This window comes from Prionailurus viverrinus, chromosome F2 (assembly GCF_022837055.1).
Source record: "Prionailurus viverrinus isolate Anna chromosome F2, UM_Priviv_1.0, whole genome shotgun sequence".
NCBI classification, from domain to species: domain Eukaryota; kingdom Metazoa; phylum Chordata; class Mammalia; order Carnivora; family Felidae; genus Prionailurus; species Prionailurus viverrinus.
In genome coordinates, this window is record NC_062578.1 from 15,800,186 (window position 1) to 15,824,605 (window position 24,420).

At 39.1% G+C, this 24,420-nt stretch overlaps 1 long non-coding RNA gene across 2 annotated transcripts in view; it reads right to left on the reverse strand.

Moving 5' to 3' along the window:
* Window positions 1-8,610: 8,610 nt before the first annotated feature.
* LOC125156039 (uncharacterized) overlaps window positions 8,611-24,420 on the reverse strand; it is a 35,244-nt gene continuing 19,434 nt past the window's right edge. The window contains exons 1-4 of one of the 2 annotated variants that reach the window (XR_007148446.1): window positions 18,702-18,772; window positions 17,619-17,704; window positions 14,695-14,903; window positions 8,611-11,863 (exon numbers count right to left, since the gene is read on the reverse strand). This is a non-coding gene — a long non-coding RNA (uncharacterized LOC125156039). Of the gene's footprint in view, window positions 11,864-14,694; window positions 14,904-17,618; window positions 17,705-18,701; window positions 18,773-24,420 lie in introns of those variants that run through there. The other variant, XR_007148445.1, reaches the window with a different exon arrangement.

Here is a 24,420-nt window from a genome sequence, read left to right on the forward strand (position 1 = left end):
CCATTACAGTGCAGACCTTGGTCCTGTCTCTACAGTCCACAGAAATGTTATCTCAGGAAACATTTAATTTTTATTTCTCTGGGGGCACCTGGGTGCCACAGTCAGTTGAGCAAACGACTTTGGCTCAGGTCGTGATCTCACGGTTTAAGAGTTCGAGCCCCCAAGTCCAGCTCTTTGCTGACAGCTCAGAGCCTAGAGCCTGCTTCAGATTCTGTCTCCCTCTCTCTCTGGCCCTCCCCTCTCGCACTCTGTCTCTCATCCTCAAAAATAAATAAACATTAAAAATTTTTTAATTGTTATTTCTCTGGACTAAAAGAAGATTTGGCAGTGTATAAGAAGAGATTACATCACACCCCATCCAGCACATGACCTCAGTCAAAGCCCAAACTCCCATGACATTTTTCCATATAGATGTCTTCCAGTCCGGCTATTTTCCAGCCTTCCTTACACTGTGCCCAGTTTTACTGTCACTCGTTTTCTTGCATATCTATCCCTCACAACTCAGTTGGGAAAGCAATGCAGCCCTGTGTTTGTATCTACCTCCAATTACTATTAGAAAGTAAGCTCCATAATGGAGGACATGAATATATTTTGTTTTTGCTGCATCACCAGCACCTAGGAAAATACAAGGCATATAATAGACACTCAACAAGTGATTGTTGAATGAATGCATTATTGAGAAAGTGAATCAATGCCCATGTGCCCCCACACAACTAATTGTGCTTTTTAAATCAGCTACTTGGTCACCCCCCCTCAAACACACACACACACACACACACACACACACACACAGATCTAGAAAGCAGTAAGATTAAAAACACATTTCTCTCTGGTTCACCTGGCCTGAGAAAAGTATTCACAATCCCTTCTAATCTGTTTTGCTGGTTCCTTCCCTCTTGAAGAGAAGACACACCGATTTTCTTCCAGGATTTATATTGACACTGGCAATACCCAAGTCCACTGTATTGCTGGGCTATAGGGATAGTTTCTTATTTTTTCTGTGGAAAACTTTTCTCAGACAGCCAAGGCAGCAGAATTCTCTAATAAAGTTGGTAGTAGGAGGGATGGGAGGTTCTCTCCAAGAAATTTGTAACTGGCAATGATTAGATGTGATAGCACATTATTAGGATTTAACGGTGACCCCCTCCCAAAAGGATGGACTTCCCAGACTGCCTTCTCCTATAGAGTTTCTTCTAGGCAGGAGCACCATCTATAGAGTGCTTGACAGCTTGCTCCAGCCCCTCTCCTCAAGAGGAGACAGAGGATTTGCATGCCTCTTTACTTTTCTCATAGTATGAAAATACCTCTCTGTTTTTTCAAACCTAATTTTTGGAGGGCCAGGATTAGACTCTCCTCATGGCTAATGTCTATCACAAATGTCCATTTCTTCACAACGGTAACAACAAAATCTACAGGCATTTCTGTTCCACAGAGTCCTAGGAAAGATAACGTTGCTTTGTTAGATTTTACCTGAATCTTGCCTAAATATAACAAGTTAGATTCCAGAAGATGCACTCTCGCAGTAACTTACTTCAAATCATATGTAAAGGTCTTTTCTCCTTTCTATGAGCAGAAGTGCTCCATCAAAGAACATAAGGTAAAAGCTTCAATATATATCACAAATTAATTTCTAAATAATTGCATCTGTTTTAAATCCCACCTACATTATATGAGTAAACATTTTTTCCACACCTTTACCTTTGAAAAAAAAAATAAAAATGGAAAAGACAAAGGTAACAATAACCATCATGTTAGAATAACATGTCAATTTTTCTTTGTTTTCAAAAGTGTCTGTACTGTTATGTTATTTCAGTAAAATTTGAAATAAATATAGGTATGTGTTTCACTTCAAGGGAACATGCTCCTAAGACACTGAGGTTACCTTCAGAAGAACAGATGGATTAATTCAGAGGAGAGAATAATGATGGTGGTGATGGAGGAGTGAGTTATGAGAAATGATTAAAGATAAAGATTATGTCTGGTGTTGCTAAGTAATGGCTGAGGGGGGACCAATAATTGACTACAAAAATCTGACAGGAGAAATACTGAACCAGCAGTAAGAATTATTTAATCAGGTTTAGGACAGGATAGCTAGAAGTGTAAGGAAGGAAAGAAAATTTTACCCTGAATAGGAGAGAAAACTTTCTGACAGTAAAAATTATTATTTAAGAAAAATATTGCAAGAAAAGTGATGAAAACGCATCCCTAGGGATATTTAAAATAAGGTTGGATGGAAACCAAGAGAGCGTATATGACAGAGAACCACAGGGCTATGATTCGGGGCTAGTTTCCTTCTCTGATTTTATAGCAGCTTTGGGGAAAAAAAATAGGTTAGTCAGTCATGGTGGAGGATTAAAACGTGGCTGAGGCACGTTTACACAGTTCTGTGTAACACTGTGATTACACAGTTCCGGGGTGTCCTGCTTCCATACTAGGCACTAAACTAAGCTGAGCCAATGTCTTTGTCTGGAACGTGACCTGCTGTGTGTGACTGGGAACTCTTACCAGTGCATGGCTACCACATATGTGGTGGGGGCAGGGTGTCAGCAGATTACCCGAGCCAAAATTTGGATGCCAGCAGCCAGCTCCTGGATCACAGAATACTACCACTCATAGGGAACTGATCTAACCACTTCCTTTGAAAATAATGAAGAGCTGTACTTACTGGGTATGTGCTATGTAACAAGCACTGTGTTAGATGTTTTACCAATATAATCTCATTGGATTCTCCCAACCACTTTGGAGCATAGCTATTGACATCCACATTTAAAAGGTGAGGATGTCTCAAGGTCATGTGGCTAGTAAGAGCGGAAATGAGGACTTCAACCTAGGTATATGTATTTCTCCAAGCCTGCGCTACTCAATAGACAAGGCTGCTATCTCAATAGACAAAGAAGACAATGGCTCACACAAGACTGGACAGTCCAATTTAGAATTTAGAGCCCAGTCTCGAACTTACAATTCTTGCTCTTGGTCACTGTCCTTTACCAAAATTAGTTCTCATCTCTATCTTCTTCGGTCCCCACTCCACCCTCGTATCCTCTTCTTGTGATAAGGAGCAGAGGAAGAAAGAAAACTATATTTCTGATGTTATAAACTGGGGATTGGTGGAAAGAATGTTCATATGTAAATTTAGCCTTTTGATTCTTTAAGTTATTTTATATGATTCCAAAATTCATTGTGTTATTCAAGTGGTTAATTTGATATTCTATATTCTTAAATTGTCTGAATCAGAAAAGTAATATAGTCCTTTCATAATAAAGTAAGATTCATGGTATGTATAGGTCAGATATGAACTTTTTAGTCTAATCATCTAAAATAAGTTGAGGGTTGCCTGGGCGGCTCAGTCAGTTAAGCATCTGACTTTGGCTCAGGTCATGATCTCACAGTTCATGCGTTCAAGCCCCGTGTCGGTCTCTGTGCTGACAGTTCAAAGCCTGGAGCCTGCTTCAGATTCTGTGTCCCCTTCTTTCTCTGCCCCTCCCCTGCTCGTGCCTTTTCTCTCTCTCTGTCTCACAAAAATAAATAAAATGGTACTCGGCAATCAAAAAGAATGAAATCTTGCCATTTGCAACTACCAGTTCCAGTGGATGGAACTGGGGGGTATTATGCTAAGTGAAATTAGTCAGTCAGAGAAAGACAAAAATCATATGACTTCATTCATATGAGGACTTTAAGAGACAAAACAGATGAACATTAGGGAAGGGAAACAAAAATAATATAAAAACAGGGAGGGGGACAAAACAGAAGAGACTTTTAAATATGGAGAAGAAACTGAGGGTTACTGGAGGGGTTGTGGGAGGGGGATGGGCTAAATGGGTAAGGGGCACTAAGGAATCTACTCCTGAAATCATTGTTGCACTATATGCTAACTAATTTGAATGTAAATTTAAAAAAGTAAAAATAAAATGTTAAAAAAATTTTTTTAAATAATAAAATAAGTTGAATAATTAAAATAGGAATAATATGTATCAGTAAGATGCTTCATTCTTATATTTCCTTACTTATATTTATAATATTGCTTAATTATTGTTTGTAAGACAAAGGAAATCTATTAAGGACATAAAATTTGTGACATACTATATAAGCTATGAATTTATTAAGGCCATTATCTACTTTGTTTTAATATTTATCTTAATGCATTGCATTCTTTCTGGTGCATGTTCCTCATTCTAATAAAGTTAACCAGGAACAAGCAGGAGCTAACCACATAGCAATAAGATTGAAGATTTGTACACCTAGAAACATTTGGGCTAGACTTAACTCACTAGAAATGACTCATCATGTATTATTCAAACTTTTCTTCTTTGTACCATCCTCCTGTATACGAAGTTAATTATGTCTGAAAAAGGAAAGCCAAATGCCTTACAGACTTCGGACATCCATTCCTCCAATCCTAAGAAACATTTTGAATAAAGTAAAATCTTATGAAACAAGTTAGTTGCTAATAGTGCTTAATGTGTTGAAAGAGGAAATGGAGTGACACTGGGGAGAATGGAGGTTGGAGAAAATAGTGTTTTTAATCCTCTTTATGCTGCTCTATTGCTTGGTTCACCCCTGGAGACAGACGGAAATGGCCATCTGGATGATGTGCTCACAAAAGGATGCTCTGCTGTAGAAAACGCCTTTTATTGCACAAAGGGGCATTTCTTCTCCGCCACACTGTGGCTGAGGTACAAATGACTCAACAGTCCCCACCTGCATTGGCCACTGGAAGAAACTGTAGAAACAGTGAAACCTTATTCAGAGGAGCTGAATATGCTATAGACCTAAATATTTTAAGTAGGGGCATGCTATTGTTGTTGTGGCTTTTCTGGCAGCCTTTACAAATTTCAGTTGTGCACCTTGAGTTGTCACATCTAGCCACAACCGACATAAGAAAAGTCTTTGGAGGCCAGGATACCTGCAGTCCCTTGCCTAAGGCTCTGAGTCTGTTAGGCAGAGAAAGCCTAACTGAGAAATCCTTTCTAAAAATTGAGTCTGACCTATTGAATCTAGACCCAGTGGCTTCTTCTCCTGTGTTTGTGTGTCTTCACACTTTTCTCATTATTTGCAAAACAGACAAGAAGGCTACCTTTCCTTTGACAAGATAAAAAAAAAGTAAATAATTTCCTCAGGAAACCCACAAATTTCATTATTCTGTTACTCAACAGTCCGATGTAAAACCCAGTCATCAACTGAAAATATAAAACCAACTGTTCATATTCTTAAGCCCAACATTGGAGTTTTACTTTTATAAAATTTTAATAATTGATTCTATATCTAAGGTTTCTATAAATACCTCCCTATATCTCCTGACCACATAGCATATCTTCAGATAATGAAGTCTCCAAAGAATTATAGAAATTATAGCCTTCCAGTAAAATACTTATTGACTATCATTTTGTTCCAACATAGCAATCAGAATAAATAAAATTTAAGTTGTATCTTGAAACTGTCTAGTCATCTGCAAAATAGAGTCTGGATCAGTAATTTTTTTTTGCAATTATAGTCAAATTTAAGAAACATAAAACAAAAAACAAATGTGAGATAATGTAAAATAGCCAAAATACAGATCTCACTTTGTTCATCGAATTCAGCCCTTAATAACTGTTCCTGCATATTGTTTAGAGTTTCAAACCCTTTGTGTGCTTGACAGCTTCTTACTAGTAATGGATTATTTCAAAGTTGAATTGTCAGAATAATATGTAATGTAAAATCGTGCCCAACTACCACCCACACGCAAATCCATTATTCCAATAGTCTTGTGGGATAGTAATCCCTTACATTAAATAATTTTCCAATCCTTTCATGGTAAAAATAATAGATAAGTAGGAAATGAATCCAAACCTGCATTCTGGATGTCTGATTCTTTATTAGCTTATAAGATGATAAATGTTGCAGTATAGCTAACACTTCTTATATCATAGAACTGGCAATACTACTATTAACTGGGAAGGAAACCTAGAGCCCCAGAGAAGTTACTTGGCCAGAGAATTGGCTAGGGAAGGTTCTGAAGGTGCACTTTCTTCATTTTTTTGTGTGTGTGGTGATTTTTTTAAAAAAACAAATGCTGTTTAAACCAAATGCTGTTCTTAGGACTCCAAAAGATCATAGAACAACAACTTACTTCGTTTTAAGTATGTTTTCTCCTTTTCCCCAAAACCTGTTAATTAATTTGAACTAGTTTGAGTTTTTCTATTGTTCCCTGTTGCTAGCCAGGAAACGGGAGAGAACAGAGCAGGAGCCCTAGAAAACGGATAGCAAAGGTCTCCAGATTCTAGATGTTCAGGGACAGATTGCATTCACCATGTATGTAGTAGAAAACAGAGTGATTATGCTTTAAATGTTTCAAAGTGTTGCTTCTAAGTTTTTGAAGGAAAGAAAGAAAGAAAAGGATAGAAAAAAAGAAAATATTGACATAACCACATCTTATTGAATCCAATTTTAATCTTGGTAAAAACAAGCTGATGTGGTCACATACAGAGGTGAGCCAGTTAGACCACTTCCACACTGGCCCAGATCTTGGCTGTGGGGGGAAGTGGAAGGAGGGGTCAAGGTGGATCCAGTGATGCAAATGAACCTTCCCTTGGGAATAGCTATTTGTGAATGCAAGTGATGTCTGCCTCATTTCGTGAAACAATGAATTCCCTCTAAATATTGTTTGTAGGAAAGTGCCAAACTGAAAATTTCTGATATTTCTGATATGGCTCAGTTTTCTTTAGCCAATGTTGATGCTCTGCAAAATGCATGAAAAACGACGACCAGATCAACAGAAATGACCACTGTGACATGCTGGCTCCACGGGAATAATCTTTTCTACAGAAAGCTTTGTACCCATCTATGTGTTAGACGATGTTGTCCTAAAGCTTAGGTCAGTATGGTTACATTGACCACTCTTCAACAAATAACCCTGTTAACATATACTTGCCCCCTCTCTATTCACACATCACTGATTTGCCTGCTGTATCTTTTATTCAGGTCTTCTAAAGTAATTAATTATACATGTATAATGTGTTAAACATGTGATGTGAAAATATACACATAACAACTACACAGTTTAATAGCTAAGCCTGCATTTAGACTTTACTAGGTGCAGGCAGGTACTGTGCTAAGCACTTTACACGTGTTATTTTATTTGAATGCTCACTAATCCCATGTGATTGACAGATTAAAATTATCCCAAATTTATATATAAATAAGCTGAAGCTTAAGCAGGCTAAGTAAATTACAGAAGATCACATGGCCTGTAAGTAGCAAAGTCAGGAAAAGGTAGCAGGAGAAGCCAGGTACACAGGAATGCAAAGTTCATGGAAAGGGTACTCGGATGTTCATAAAGTGATGGAGGGGGGCAGGGGAGGGGCACCTGGGTGGCTTAGTTAAGCGTCTGACTTCAGCTCAGGTCATGATCTCGAGGTTCATGAGTTCGAGCCCCACATCTGACTCTGGGCTGACAGCTCAGAGCCTGGAGCCTGCTTCAGACTCTGTGTCTCCCTTTCTGTTCCTCCCCTGCTCGCAGTCTGTCTCTCAAAAATAAAGATTTAAAAATTTTTTAAAAATAGTTTATAAAGTGATGGGAAGACAGAGGAGGTTTCTAAGCAAAAGAATGGCATGATCTGATCCGTGTGTGAGTGTGTGTGTGTGTGTGTGTATGTATGGTAAAATATACATAATACAAAATACAGTTTTAATCTTTAAAAACAATTCAGTGGTATTAAGAACATTCATATTATTGTGCAACCATCACCCGCCATCCATCTCCAGAATTTTTCTTCTTCCCAAACTGAAACCCTGTACCCATTAAACACTAACTTCCCATTTCTCCTCCCCCCCCATCCCCGTCTCTGGTTACTACATTTCTACTTTCTGTCTTGATTTTTGACAACTCTAGATACTTCATATGGGATCATACAATTTGTACTTTTGCATCTGGCCGATTTTATTCAGCATAATGTTTTCTAGGTCCATCCATGTTATATCATGGATCAGAATTTCATTCCTTTTATGACTAAAAAATATTCTACTGTATGGATACAATACATTTTGTTTATCTAATGGATTAAATAACATCTATTATCAAAATTAATCTAATTTGCTTTTTACTTTTTAAAAATATGGCTCTTAGAAAAGGAACGATTACTTACGTGACTCACATTTGTAGATGACATCCTACGTCTCTTGGACTTTGCTGCTTTAGAGTCTTCATACACTTATGGAGAAGCATGGAAAAAATGACCTTAATAATTTTTTAAGTGTCACGGGGAAGAATGGGAAGTGGGCTGTTTCTGATTATAAGAACCCCCAAGAACAGAACTATGCCCTACACCAGCACAAAATGCCCCAGAAATAGCATTTCTATATGGAGGATAAATGGTTTTATGGCCAAAGAAAGCATTTGTTATAGTGAATTGTTCACCAAAGAGAATTCATTGAAATCAAATCAACAGCTCATTCGTTATGGTGGGTGGAGGAATCTAATGGGAAACAGGAACCATTCGCTCACTGCTAGCCTGAGGAAGATTAAAATGAGTGTCAAGCAATCAGTAGAACGAAACATGAATGTGTTCTGTAAAACGTTTATTAACCTTTCTAAGCACGACATCATACTATAACAGAAATATTTTGCTGAGAGCTTTTTTTTTTAAGTCACAAACTGGTATAAAAAATCATGAAAGCTGAACCAAAACACACCAGCAGCTTGAGAAACATTTGAGGTACAGGGTGGCATCCTCATTCACCATCATTCTTGTTCAGAGAAGCATGGACAGAAAAATGCAGACATTGAGGGTTTGATTTGAAATCTGACCAAAAGATGTAGTAGCCTCCAAATACCCAATTTAGAGCTGGTGTGAGCTCATATGATGACATCCTACACACACAAAATCACATTCCATTTCTTTGTTCCCAAATCAGTAGAGCTATGTCTGAGCTGTTTTACTGGTAGCAAGCCATCTACTCCCTCTTTTGAAAGAAGACAGCATTGTCCTCTTGAGAAGTCTAAACGGCTTGGTGCACAGAGAACTTGGGAAATCACCATTCATTATTACTGTTACCCCAAGGCCATTTCAGGCCAATGGCATGCTTTCAAAATCTGAGTTTTTAATAGATTGCTTATCTTCTTGTGTGCACCTTTTAAAATTTCTGTGTAGCCTCTCCTTTCAGCATTGTGTCAATCTTTCAAAACATTAAAATAAAAAGCACTCTCCATGATTAAAAATTATTCAGTCCATGTTGCAGCTACTGTCCATATTCTGACCACAAGCCATCCTCCTTGTGAGTTTCAGAGCCTGTGGGATCTGAAGATCTGCATATCTTCTTACCTGCCGCACCCACGGGCCGAGAGAGCAAGGGTGTATGTGCAGCATTATAAAGGAAAAGCTCTGCTTTCAGACTCACATTTGCAAGTTACCACAAGAAACTTTCTCTAAGCAATTTATTATTTAGGAATGATAGGACATAAAAGAGAGTAATGATATATGGTTACACAATTTGCATACGATCAGGTGACACTGCATGCCAGAGAGAACTTGAACGTAATTATCTGAATTTAGGCCGAGCTCTGATTACTAAATTTCCTGCTGGTTGCCTCGCGACATTCGTGTTCCAGTGTAGGCTACTTCAACCTTCTGGCCCCTGCTGAATTTCCCCATATAATCTTTTTCCTTAAGGAAAGGATTAGACCCATTTGCCTTTCTGAAGCATAACTCCATGTGAGCAGCTGGAGTCTGGGGGGAAGAAACTGCTACCGATAGACAGAAATGACCCATCCTGCCACCCCTCCTTGTGGCCGTGTTGATGAACATGTCTATTACAGAGCCTGTCATTCCAGAGAGCCAAAGGCCAGGATGGAGAATACACACAGCGTCTCCAGGGACAGGACAGCATGCTCCCACCAGCCCACACGTCTGGGTCCTGTGTTCCACAAGAGCTATTATTGATGAGAATGCAAACGGGCTCAGCAGAGAGCCAGCCCGAGGGGAGAATGCCCATAAAAGTGCTGTGTGATACCTACTTTTCTTTATGAAGTTTTATTTCTCAGCTCCTGACACAGCCTATACCTAGTAGGTGTTCAGCACTCCATAGATATTTCCTCCTGAATAAATTTAGTCCCTGGCTCCCAGGAGACCACATGGAACTGTGACACGTAACAAGTCAGCTACACTTACATGCTCTGTGAAAAGACAGTCCTTATATGAAGTTCTTGCTATTTCTGTGACTCAAAATATGAGCCCCTTTTCATAGTTTCTCTCGCTTTGTGTACACAGATTAGAGCTGAAGTCCTTCAGTTGTTTGTAAATCTCTACAGCAGGACATTAGCATTCAGAAGCAACTATGAGGGAAAAGAAAGCCATTATGAGAATCCAGGACCCAATAGTAAGATATTTCTCAGCTGTCAAGCAAATAATTTACAACATGGAGTATGGGGACAGGGGCAGGAGCAGGATTTGGATTTTAAATAAAGCAAGTATGCAAACTAGAAGATTATGGTCTCGAGTAGGAAAATCAATGGGATGTTGGAATTGTGAGATCTCCTCACAGGCTTAATAATATAAAACACCAGGATCAGAGAACAGATACAGGGTTCTGGGGAAACCACAAGGTTGGGAAAGTCGACTTTTGCTTGAAATGTACATTTCCTGGAGCTTGGGAGGAAGAACAACAGTGGAACTCTGCCAAGGGAGGAGGAGGGAGAGGGAGGGGGAGAGTCCTTTCATTAAGATCCATCATCTTTGACCTGAAATCAGTGCCCTTACCTCTCAAAAAGACAGTACAGTATTTTTCTCCCACTACAGGTAACTTTTACTCATCCCCCTCTAGTTTTATGAGCAGTTGGACCTTTCAAAAATGTTTCAGCTGTGGAAGGAAGGGGGTCAAAAATGGAAATTTGTCTGAACTCGTTGACCTCTACAAATTCTATACAATTTGTTTAGGACAAAATGTTACACCTGTATTTCACTGATCTTATGTCCCAGGCTTCAAGTTCACAGCAATCTATATTCGATAAACATGCACAGAAAAGGAAATGGATAGCGAATCTATCATCAAGGCAGCCTGCTGTCAAAATACATGGAACCAACAACACGGAGACTTCGTCTCTTTCCTTCCTTCCTCCCTTCCTCCTTTTCCTTTCAAGCATGTGTTTATTCTACACACATTTATTGGACATCTAATACCCTTCACATATCCATTGCCAGCTGATCTTTTCAGGCCAGGCACATATTTGCATTTTATTTTCATATCCAAAAATCTGCCTAAAGTTGAGCAAACTTGGGCTGAAGACACAGGGATCTACTCTCAGCGCTTGGGTGTCCCAGCACCTGCCAGTCGCGCGTCCCCGGAATTGAGGACATCGTGTTTTCAATTTTCTTCAATAAAGCAATGAATCTGGCAATTTGCTGGCCTGCTTCAGCTAAACAGAAAGGACAATTTGAGAAAGATCATAGTTCAGGCCCAGTCAGACGGAAACGATTGAAAACAGAGAGCTGGCCGCTATGTTTCCCCAATGCAGCTTGCTGTCGCAGTTTGACTGACAAACTGACTTTTTTGAGGTGCTCATGCCCATTTCAGTCAGAGTTTATTGAAGGTGATTTTGATCTTCTCCATGAGGCCACAGCAGTGGCCATGCCATCTGTCACCTTGATTGCATCGTGGATTCTCTGGAGAGAGCGCCATGGCTCCTGATCATTTACAGATTGTGCTGCTTTCCCCTCCATAAGGACCACATGCACAGAGCCAGATGGTGAACATGCACGCTTATTATAAGTCTTTATCTCCGTGCAGGAAGGAGAGGAACCATTAGGTCTCCCTCAGGAGCTCTGCTCCTCTCTACCATCATGCTGCTCCTCAGCAAATACAGTCTTCTTCAGCTGTCATCAGCCTACCTCTGAAAATTAAAAAAATAAACAATAATTCCATCAGCCAAGGCCGGGAAACCAAGACTGTACAGCAAAGCAATCCCCTTGCCTGGCCTTCCCTTCTTTTCTCTAACCTCCCACTTGCCTGACTGTCAGCACAAGGTAAAAACAAGTTGTTTGCGAATGCATCATTAATGTGTTGCTTTTGTAAGAGGTCAGGAGGGCCAGCTGCTCAGAAATAAAGCCACATGATCCTATTTTCTGTTATTGGGATCATGGCTTCCATTGTATTGGCCTCATTCTTTTTCACTTAAGGATTTCTGGTTAGTTTTACATATTTTACAATTCTACATTGTGTTTCTACAATAATCGCAGGAAGGGGACCACCTGTGTGTCAAACATAAGGGACCGAGGCACTGTTTACCAAGAATGGAAAACCCCAAGTATGATGGAACTCTAGAAAAATTTCTTTTAGCAAACTCTCCGTTGCGAAAGAGACATAATGTGGAAGGCTGGGGACACGTCTGAAGAGCTGAGCAAGAGCAGCTCAGAGATCCAACTGATGGCTGTTAAAAATGTGCATCTTCTCCCAAACCACCATTGTCACTTACTGTTAGGAATTCCGAGAGGTTCCAAAAGAAAACTAAGTGAAACTGTAACATGTGCAAAAATTAATACTGACAAAATAACACGTTATTTGTAAATGAAGTGATTCTCAACTTTTTGATTACATAGGTGTAACTTACATATAGTAGAGCACTTACATCTTAAATGTATATTTTGGTTTTTACATATAAATACTTACCCAGGGCCGGATATAGGACATTTCCAAAACTCCAGCAGCAGCAGGCTTATGATAAATAAATAATAAATAAATAAATACTTATAAGCAGATTCACTAAGAAGCCCACGTCCCCTGTCTTCACTGCTCTTTCCATAAACAGTACATCTGAGATGAGAAGTCTCTTCTCACATGGACACACACATTCTCTCTCTCTCTCTCTCTCTCTCACATACACACATGCACACACACACACACACACACACACACACAGAAGAGAGAGGGAAAGAGAGAAGAGCTTGGCTTTTGCCACCAGGAGACCCCAGCAATGTAGGAAAGCCCTGATCAGTGAGCAGCTGTATGCAGAATCTAGGGAAAGCTTTTCAGTGACCCATAACCTTGAAGGCTCACCTACATGAGTCATTCATTTCGAATAACTGCCATGTTAACCCAATGGTTGCAATTACTGAGATCCAATATCTTCGCTCACACACTAAATATAAGTGATCCCAGAGCCCACTAAGTCACATAATCTCTTTGGTTTATGTTAAAACGGCACAGGATTTCTCTCTGTGAAATGCTAAGTCCACAATCTCATACACACCATTTCTCAAGGATCTGGCTCTTCCAGAAGTATTAGCCTTTATTGGGAGTGCAGAATAAGCTACAACAGAGTAGTTGTAAAAAAAAAAGTGACTATGAGAAATCACACACACACACACACACACACACACACAAGCTGCTTACATCTCCTCAAAAAGTAATTGCATCCAAATAACTCCTACACCAAGCCCAACGTTATTCCACTGTTATTCCATTCCATGTTAGTTGACATATTAGGGACCTTTCCAGTGGATAGTTGAATAAAGACAATAATGTATCAAACAGACCAACTTCATTTTTGTAAGTTCATTTATAAAACCCATCAACTTCCATGATGGTACGGCTTTATTTACATTTTCTGTGAAATAAAACAACTGCTCTTAACAGAATAAAGTCACTACCAAATATTTTTAGAGGAAGAAATTTAGTGTGGTTTTAATCCAATGCAAATGTTTTTTCAGAGAAGAGGTTTATTCTTAAACCAGCTTTTTTTTTTCACTTTGGGGCATTGAGGAAATGTGTGCCTATAACACTGTGTGAAGGTGTGGATATGTGCAGGAAATGTGTGTATTTGAGAGGCTCTTGTGCTCACTATACTTGAGATATTTTGCAAATGATAGTTAAACACAAGAAAAAATTAGTCATGCCTGTCTAAAATAATGCCTGGTCCCTGAACATAGCACATGGATTTTTTAAAATACCAGCATTCTCCCCAATGTTTACCCTTTTTCTACCCAGCACAGATAGGAATAAGTTTGGGATTAGCTCTACCCTAGTTAAACAGATGATCTTGATCTTCGTAACATCACATTGTTCTGTGCTTTTGGAGCAAAAACCATTTACAGGGATGCAAATTGAAAACCAAATACGGTTCACCCTCTCCAAAAGGAAAGAAGAGAATCAGAAATAATATAGTGCATTTGATTAAAAATAAAAATGTAGTTTTATAAAGTGAAAAAGATTACTAGGGCCCAGGAAAAGGAAAGAGAAACTGGGCTTGATTACTTAGTGTTAATGAAACATGCTAAGAGAGAGGAGACTTCCTGGCCCCCATGTGGGGAGAAGGTAATCCTGCAAATCTGGAATGTTTTTATTTTGTGTGCTGGTTCTGTCCCTTCTAGCAAGGCTAGGCTGAAAAGCTCAGTGCGCTGCCCCCACCCCCCTCCCTGCCCCCAACTGCGGCCTCATGTTCAGGTGCAGGGAGAGGCCAAGAGGGCATGGAATCAGGCTGGGGTTGAATTGCAGCCTTTTTACTTGGCCTTGTACTTCGGCAGGTTGCTTACTTTCTCCCAGTTTCACATTCTCTATCTGCCAATGAGCAAAACAATTCCAATCTCCCAAGTGAGGATTAACTGAGATGAATGAGAAAACATCTCACATGTATCTGGTGCGGACTAAGCCCTTAAAGCATGCTATGACTGAAATGAAACCAGAACAGGCGTCACCATTTCTGGTAAAAGGACTACAAATACATACACAGTGCAACAATGAAGATTACTAGGTGTCAGTGTAGAAATCATATTTTGTAAAGCAGCCAGAACTGTAAATGCATATTTGATGGCAGGGAAGTGGGCACGGTGATGAAGAACAGACATCCTGCGTCCAGCTGTAGGCTCCACCTGCCACTTGGTAACCCTGAGACCTTGTGCACGTTACTTAAATTCTCTGTGTTCCTGTTTCTCCACCTGAAAAAGGGATGACAACGAGGAACGTACCTCAGGATTAGATGAGATAATATAGGTTACGTGCATCGCAAATCGTAAACACTGTAAAAGTTAGCCAGCGTTCCGACTGCTCCGATGAGCAGTGAAATAGTGGCTTGTGATTTCATCCTTTGCTAACTTTTGGCTGTGGCGTAGCCATAAAATCTCATTGCAGCTCAAAAGCCCAGGAAACTGACCAAAATTCATTGTTCACTTTTATTGGCTGTTTTTGGTTTCCAGTGTTTGCTAAGTTGGAACTATTGTTTATTTTATTTCATTGCTGCAAACCATACCTATAAACTTACTAAGCTGTGTCCCATCACACACACACACACACACACACACACACATTCTTTGGGCAGGGTAGGTGTTGCTGGAGCCATCCAAACCCACAGCCATTACTGAGACAACACCTCCACAACAGGAGAAAGAGTGGCATTATTTTTGGACTCAAAACTAAAAGACTTGGATATTGGCCCTAATTCTATTGCTTAACCTTGGATAAAGCACTTTTTCTCTCTGTAGCTATAAAATAGGTATTGCAATGCTTTGTTATTTCATGGGGTTGCTGTAATCTGTGAAAGGACTTCAAAACATCGGAGACACAATACAAGCTTAAATATCAGGTATTCATATTCTATATTGAGACAGCATCACCAGCAAACATTAATGAGCATTATACAGATTAATGAAGATTTCATAATAATTGTATAACCATCAGAGATAAGATTCTAGTTGGGAAGCAAGAACATCAAAATCCACAGCCTTCTGAACCACTATGCCAATATGGAGCAATAACTAAATTCGGCTCCCAGGGTCTCAGGAGTTCCTAGATCAGGTGATTTTGATTAATAGAGTGGACGCATAGGGCTCACATTTTAATTTTGCTTCTTCCTATCTTTGAGAATACTTCCAATATTACATTTTCTATCCTCCAAATAGCATAAGACCCAAATGAAAGTAAATCCAACAAAATCTGCTTAACTCAGGCTGCTTTAAAATAAGAGTTCCTACAATGGGACAGTTGGTCCCATCCTGGTTTAATATGTCTGCAGTACAAAGGGTCTTTGCTGCCTCCTGTTCCTGCAGAAAAAGGAGCTTATTAAAATAAATGTAGAATAGAATTTAAGCTCCTAATAGGAATGGAAAAACAATAATTATTATTGTTTATTAATAACAAATAAATCTATTTTTCAGGTTATTTTTTATTCTCACACTGTAACTTAATTCAGTAATATTCAGATTTCAAGGGTTACTTCCTATGGATGTAAAAAATGGAAATAATTATTTTTCCTTAAATAGTTCCAGAGATTCTTTTAAAGAATGATATGACAATAAATAGGCAGTTATAAAAATAAATTCAACCTATAATGAACAAAGTAATTCAAATCTAAATAGCATTAGAAAATATAGAGGCACATAACCTTTTTTTTTCTTTCTCTCATTAGATAAAGTAAGCATTAGAAGCTAATTGATTATGATTAAAAAACAAGTATTTTGGGGGCACCTGGCTGGCTCAGTTGGTTAAGCCTCCAACTTTGGCTCAGGTCATGTTCTCACAGTTGGTGGGTTCGAGCCCTGCCTCCGGCTCTGTGCTGACAGCTCAGAGCCTGGAGCCTGCTTCAAATTCTGTGTCTCCCTCTCTCTGCCTCTCCCCCACTCATGCTCTGTCTCTCTCTCTCTCTCAAAAATAAACATTGAAAAAAAACTTTTTTAAAAACAAGTATTTTTAAATAATAATATCATAGTGTGTAAAATGTCAATGTATGTGTTTGTGTGTACATGAGTGTATGCATGTGCGTGCGTGTGTGTGTGTGTGTGTGTGCCTGCTCAAGCCAAGTTCAACTAGCAGGCAGTGATCACGCGTCTCATCTTGTGAATGGCATTAGATATCTTGTTCAAAATCTCTGATTAATCTGATTAAGCTAGTGAGTGAATAATCCTTTAATCCTCTCAAGAATACAGTTTATGTCTGCTGAGTGTCAAATTTAAGACTGGTAAGCTGTAAATACTGAAATTTAAGTGAAAGAAAAGGAGGAAAAAAAAAGGCAGCCACCCAAAGTCAAACTGTGTCGCCTCTTTTCTGGATTCTGTCTTTTGTGGGTGACCTTCTCGGCTGAAACGAGAATGAGGAACATTAGGAAAAATAATAAATCATCCTCCAGCAGTGGCTCTGTGGCAGGGAGCGTATCAGTCACCGAGGACCAATCTGCTAGCATGTGCTTCCCTTTCTCAACCAGTTTAATTATAAATTAATGGATACTGCCTTTCGCTTCTCATTTCATTCTGAAGCAGAAATGCTTGACACCAGATATTTATTTTATAGTTGGAAAACTATCTCAGAAGCTGAAAATGGCTAAATATTTTCACAGAATCACACAAACAAACAAATAAAAAAAAAAAAAAAACAGGAAAAGGAACATCCTTTCATTAAAATCCCAGTCAGAGGACTACATGTTGGAAACTGCTACTGCATTTAGAATACCAGGGAGTTTTAAGTCAAATGAATTGAGGTGCCTTGATGATGCTTTATCATTATGTATCAAATTTAAATAACAACAAGACGGTGTGGCAAGGTGGTCAGAGGAGGACGGTGGTCATTCTTTTGCTGCCCAAGGAAAATGAAAAGTAAAAATAATAATAATAATAATATTTTGAACTAATGGGCTTATTTGCTTAGGGCATTTGATCACTTACCTTTTATTATTATTATTCTTAAATATGGTTTAATACTCTTCTCCATTTCTGTATGGAACAACGCCAAGATTCTGCTTAGGATCTCTCTGTAGAGGGTATAGAGAAGGCAAAGGCTATGGTTTTCACTCCCTCTTATTTATGTATCTGTATGTGTAAGGGTAATACATATCGGCATATACTGATACACACATTAACATATAATGCAATATATTGACGACATACTTTTTTTTAAGAAAAGTTTATTTATTTTAAGAGAGACAGAGAGAGTGAGTGGGGGAGGGACAGAGAGAGAGGGGAAAGAGGATCTGAAGTGGGCTCTGTGCTGACAGCAGAGAGCCCTACGCAGGGCTCTTACTCAAGTACTGTGAGATCATAACCTGAGCCAAAGTCAGCCACTCAGGAGCCCCTTGACCACATACTTTTAACTGGAGAACAGACGTTATCCCGATCATAAGTTTATAATGTCTGTAGCCCAAAATTTGCTGTGAATTTGTTTGCCGGAAACATTTTTTGGGTCAGTTGCTTATGAAAATCACCCCCAGCAGGCTAGAGCCTGCTTTGGATTCTGTGTCTCCCTCTCTCTCTGCCTCTCTCCCATTCATACTCTGTCTCTCTCTCAAAAATAAATAAATATTAAAAGAAAAAAAATTTTAAAGAAAATCACCCGTTGCCCCTAAAACCCTTAACTAATATCTGCTAGAAGGGCAAAACTGCTACAAGAGATTAATTTGCCCCTCAACTACTTTTTCATTTACTAATTTAACAAGAGTCAAAGGGATCTGATCTCATTAAAGTATTGGCCAACCCATAAAAGTGGAAAGTCCATATTATCCTTTAATTCCTCACGATGTGAGGAAATGAGGCAAAGGAAGAATATCCCTCCCGGCCTGAGTGCAGCTCCAGGATCAGTGCCACAGTCTGGGAAGGGATAAAAAGACCAGTCAGCTCATTCTGCTTTTTGCTGTTTGGGCTCTACTGTAGCCTCTACTTGTTGACTTTTCCAATGAAAATTGGAAAACCTGGAGAAACTGGGTGCTCAGCAATCAGATAATGGAAGGGAAGCATGCAAAACAACCTTCTGACCTTCTCTATTTTTGCCTGAATGGAGGTGCGATGGTTCTAGGTTTGCCCAAAATATCTGGAGGTAAGACAAGTGGCCAAGAGCTTCTGGCCCCAGCACAACTAGCCACACCCTCAGCCATCTGGATCTCTCACCCCAGAATCTGCCAACCTTTGTGAGCAAAGCATGTTGTGGTGCTAACTTCAGCATCTTTCTGATGTAATGTCAAACATCTGGCAGAATCTAGTATTGTTGGTCCTTTATTTTTACTAAGGTAGGCAAATGTCTCACATCTCTGGTCCATGTGCTTACCTCTACCTCTTTCTTCCTGAATACTCAGTGGTAACGACTTCTGCAATTTTGACTTGCTACATTATCTATTGTCTTCATAGGTTTTTAGACTCTTATTAGCTTTAACCAATCTACCTTTGACTGTGGAATTTCTCTCAGCACCCTAAGCTGGAGATGAGCTAACGCCTGATTTTGAAGGGCAGGACCAAAGCTTAGGCCTTGAGAAGCACACACCCCATTACAGCTTCTGAACTGAGAGTGATCCAAAGTCGGAAAGGAAGGTTTAGAATTTTTTGCAGGTCTCTTGTAAGGCGTTAAAGAATGGACTGGAAAACTGACAGTAGTTCTCAGTCAGTAAGTTGTGCAGTTGGGAAGTGAGTGCATGAAGATGCATCTCATACTGGTAACAAATTGTGGAATGACCTTGTACTTTCGTTCAAATGGTAAGGACTTTCTTAAAACTCCAAAGAGTAGTGTTTACCAACTGTGTAAGATAATTTCTGAAATTATTTTACATTGAACCTAATTATGAATAAATATCTAAGAGAATATGTGTATAAATTGTGCTATTTGTAATTTTTTCATTTTGTACATATCCTCTAATTTACTGTCTTTAGATCCTGTTCTCACCTTCCCATAATCACTGTCACTCATATTACAGAGTAACAGACACACTCTTTTGCCTTTACATGGCGTGCAAGTTAATAGCCCTCTATTTTGCCATTCATTTACTCATTTATTCACTCAGCAAATGTTTACTGAAAGTTTGTTAAGTGCATGGACATAAGGAAGCTATTTAAAATGATGAATGAGAAGTGGGATTCAAGATGGCAACATGAGAAGATTCTGAACTCATTTCCTCCCATGGACATATCAAATCTACAGCTACATACTGATCATTTCCCTCTGAAAACTAATTCAACTGCTTCTCCACAAGAGGATAAAAGGACTACTACATCGAGATGAGTAGGAGAGGTAGAGACACAGTTCCACCAAAAACCCTACCCCTGTGCCTCAATGCAGAGTAAAGAGGGATCTCACATGTCTGGCACTTCTCCCAGTGGAGTGAGGGATTGGTCCCCCAAATCAGACACCAGAACCCTTGGGATCTACATCAGAGATAGAAGCCCCCAAAAATGTCTGACTTAGAAAATCAATGGGGCTAATGTCCAAGGGATGCAAAATGCTATAAAAACAGATTCTCTTGTTAAATAGCTTGTGGGCAGTCTCTCTCACCCTAGGATCTGGTGAAAAAGCACTGATTTGAAAAGTGCCTCAACTGTATATAAAGAAGATTCATTTTCTGGCCTGGGAGAATCTGCTGGAGGGGCAGGGGGCAGTTGGGAGTGCTCTCCAGAGGTGGAAGTACTGGTGGATTCCATTTGTGTGCTCTCCACCTATCCCACTAGTAGTGCTGGTGGTATATTCGGGCACAGCATCCTCCCGCTGCCTCGCTGAGTCAGGAAGGGGTAAGTGGTCATGACACTGTCTCGCTGCCTTGCCAAGGCCAGAGAGTGGAGGCAGCTGCAGTGATGCCCTGCTCCCTGGCTGGGGCAAGTGAGCACCAATGATTGTAATAGCATTCTTCCAGTCCCTTGCTAACATTGGTGAGCATGGGCAGTTGCAACACTCACCCTGCCTGGCTGGGGTTGGCAAATAGGAGCAGTCATGGCATTCTTCAACCTCTATCCTGGGGCAAGCATATACCCATAGTCAAGGCATTCTCCTCCAGCATTGCTGAAGCCAAACAGTCAAGACATTTTCCCACTGCCTTTTCTGAAGCCGGTGAATGTGCCCCAGCCCCTATATTTCCAGCTGCCCTGCTGAAGATGGCTGGTCCACATAAACCACACAGGGGATGCCATGTTTGCCTGGCCCTTGTGGCCAAGGGGGCTGGAGTTCCTGAGCTCCAAGAGATTGTAACAATCAGAAGGATAGTCTTGGCAGCCCCTCCCCCCTGCCCAGGGCTCTGCACAGACAGCAAACTGAAACACAACCCCAGTCTTCCCTTGAAAAAGGCCTATTCTTTTATCCTGTACCTTCAGCCTAAGGAGCAAGGATTCCGTTTTCTCACACATCTAGAGGTTATGGAGGTACTCCTAGGAATGTGAGCAGAGTGACACCATCATGGCACACTCCCTTGGCGAATACCTCTCAGAAAGGAGCTTACACACACATCTGGAGTTCCAATTTTTGCAACCATCACCCAGGGGCAACCTCCAGATCTCCTGGTCTGGAGGCCAACAGGGTTTACAATTGTGGTCCCACAGGACTGTATATATTTGCATATTTTAAAAGCTGCTGCCTGAGGCTCTGGCTTCTCATCAGCCTGAAACTAGGTGCTAAATGAGATTCCTCCCCTAGGAACACAGACAGGTCTTGGCATACCCTCAACAACAGGGACACATCAAGAACAAACCAGGCTGTTGATTAAGAGGTAAAATGTGACATCAAAAATATAAAATATGAGGATGGGGTGAGTAAAAATGTAGAGTTTGGAATGTGTTCAAATTTAAGTTGCTATCAATTTAAATAGACTGTTATATACATAGGATGTTACATGTGAACCTCACAGTAGCCACAAATCAAAAACATATAGTAAATGCACAAAAGAAATTGAAAAAGGAATCTTAATAAAACACTGAACAAACTCATCATACCACAAGGGAAAATAGAGAAGAAGAAAGGAACAGAGAGGAACTACAAAAACAGCCATAAAACAATTTTTAAAAATGTCAATAAGTACAGGGCACCTGGGTGGCTCAGTCAGTTAAGCATCCATCTTTGGCTCAGGTCATGATCTCATGGCTCATGAGTTTGAGCCCTGCATCAGAATCTGTGCTGACAGCTCAGAGCCTGGAGCCTGCTTCAGATTCTGTGTGTGTGTGTCTCTCTACCCCTCGCTTGATCTCTCTCTCTCTCTCTCTCTCTCTCAAAAATAAATAAACATTAAAAAAAATTTTTGTAATGTCAATAAGTTAATGTTAAGTTAATAAGTTAAGTTAAATGACATACCTACCACTAACTACTAACTACTTTAAATGTAAATGGACTAAATTTTCCAGTCAAAGGCTGTGACTGAATGGATAAAAAAAGAGACTGCTGCCTACAAGAGACTCACTTCAGATTTAAAGACACACAGAGACTGAAAGTTAAGGGATGAAAAAAATATATTCCATGCAAAGAAAATTAAAAGAAAGCTGATGTAGCCATACTTATATCAGACAAAATAAACTTTAAAACAAAGACTGTAATAAAAGACAATGGATGGCATTAAATAATGATAAAGGGGCCAATCTAGCAAGAAGATACACATTTATAAATATATATTCACCCAACATAGAACCATCAAAATTAGAAAGCAAATATTAACAGACCTAAATGGGGACAGAAGAAAACTGGAAAAAACACAAAAACCTGAATATTAAACAACATGCAACTGCACAGCCACTTGATCATCAAGTAAATAAAAGGAGAAATTTAAAAATATTTAGAAACAGAAATATGACATACCAAAATCTGTGGGATGCAGCAAAGGCCATTCTAAGAGGGACGTTCAGAGCAATAAATAAGAGAAATCTAAATAGCTCAATAAATAAGAGAAATCCAAAACAAATAATCTAAATTTACACCTAAAGGAACTAGAAAAGGAATAAATGAAGCCCAAAGTTAGTAGAAGGAAGGAAACAATACAGATCAGAATAGAAATAAGAGACTAAAAAGACAATAGAAAAGATCAATGAAACTAAAAGCTGGTTCTTTGAATAGATCAACTAAAATGACAAACTTTTAGGTAGACTCACCAAGGGGGAAAAAAAAAGAGAGAGAGAAGGCTCAAATAAAATCAAAATGAAAGCAGAGAAGTTACAATTGATATCACAGACATGCAAAGTATCATAAGCAAACAATTTTATGCCAACAAACTGAACAGCCTAGAAAAAATGGATAAATTCCTAGAAATATACAATATTCCAGGACTGAGGAAGAAATAGAAAATTTAAATAGACTGATTACTAGTAAGAGATCGAATTAGTCATAAAAAACCTCCCAAGAAACAAAGTCCAGGATCAGACTAGTGAATTCTACCAAACATTCAAAGATTTAACACCTACTCTTTTCAAAATCTGCCAAAAAATTAAAGAGGAGGGAACACTTCCAAATTCATTTTACAAGCCCAGCATTACCCTGATACCAAAACCAGACAAAACACCACAAAAATTACAGGCCGATATCCCTGATGAACACAGATGCAAAAATCCTCAACAAAATATTAGCAAACTGAATTCAATAATACATTAAATTAAAATGATCATACAGTATGATCAAGTGGAACTTAATTCAGAGATACAAGGATGGTTTAACATCTGCAAATCAATCCACACAATACACCAAATTAACAAAATGAAAGATAAAAATCATATGATCATCTCAGTAGATGCAGAAAAAGCATTAGACAATATTCAGTATCTATTTGTGATCAAAAATTCTCAACAAAGTAGGTATAAGCAGAATGTACCACAGCATAATAAAGCCCATTTATGACATACCCACAGCTGATACCATAGTTATCGGTGAAAAGCTTCAAGCTTTTCCTCTAAGATCAGAAACAAAACAAGGATTCCCACTCTCACTACTTTTATTAAGCATAGTGACTTGTCTCTAGGCCTGTATCAACCAGCACATGGTCAAATGTTTTTCAAAAAGAATAGAAAACTGGATTTTATCACCTCGGTTTGCTTCCCAATTTTATGTTTTACCATACACTTTGACATGATAGCATAAAAAAGTTTAAGAAACTCATTAGGTTGATTAAAATTGAAAAGCTGAATAATGCCATTATTGTTGAGCATATAGCTATATGAAAACCTTCATATGCCTGATGATTTAAGCATAGACCAGTGCAGACATTCTGGAAGCAACTTGGTAGTACTTAGTTAAATTAAATACTCCCTATGACAAATAGTACTCTTGCTGGATACAATTCTCAAAAATATTCTCATACAGTGTGGGGGGGGGGGGTTGAAGGGTGGAGAAGGGGGGCATCCTCCATGATATTTATCACAGTGCTGTTTGTCATGGTGTGAGGCAATCATGGAGTCTATTGCTGGTGGACAGGTAAAACATGGTAGATACCAGCTATGAAGTATTCTGCAGTAATTAGAAACAAATAGCTGAATGTTTACATAGCTATATGGATAGGTCTTAGAATCAATAGGCTATAATGATAAAAAGAAAATAGAATGATCTGTGTAACATAATGACACTTGTATAAACTAGAATGCACGAACAAATGTCTTATAAAAACATGAAAACAAAAAGATATCATTAAACATATTAATATGACTGTTTGTGATAAGAGAAACAACCAGAATGACAGAAGTTGAAAAATGGGAATCAAATGAGATGGACTGATAAAAACATGAATGGACAGTTGATAGAGAGATAGGTGAC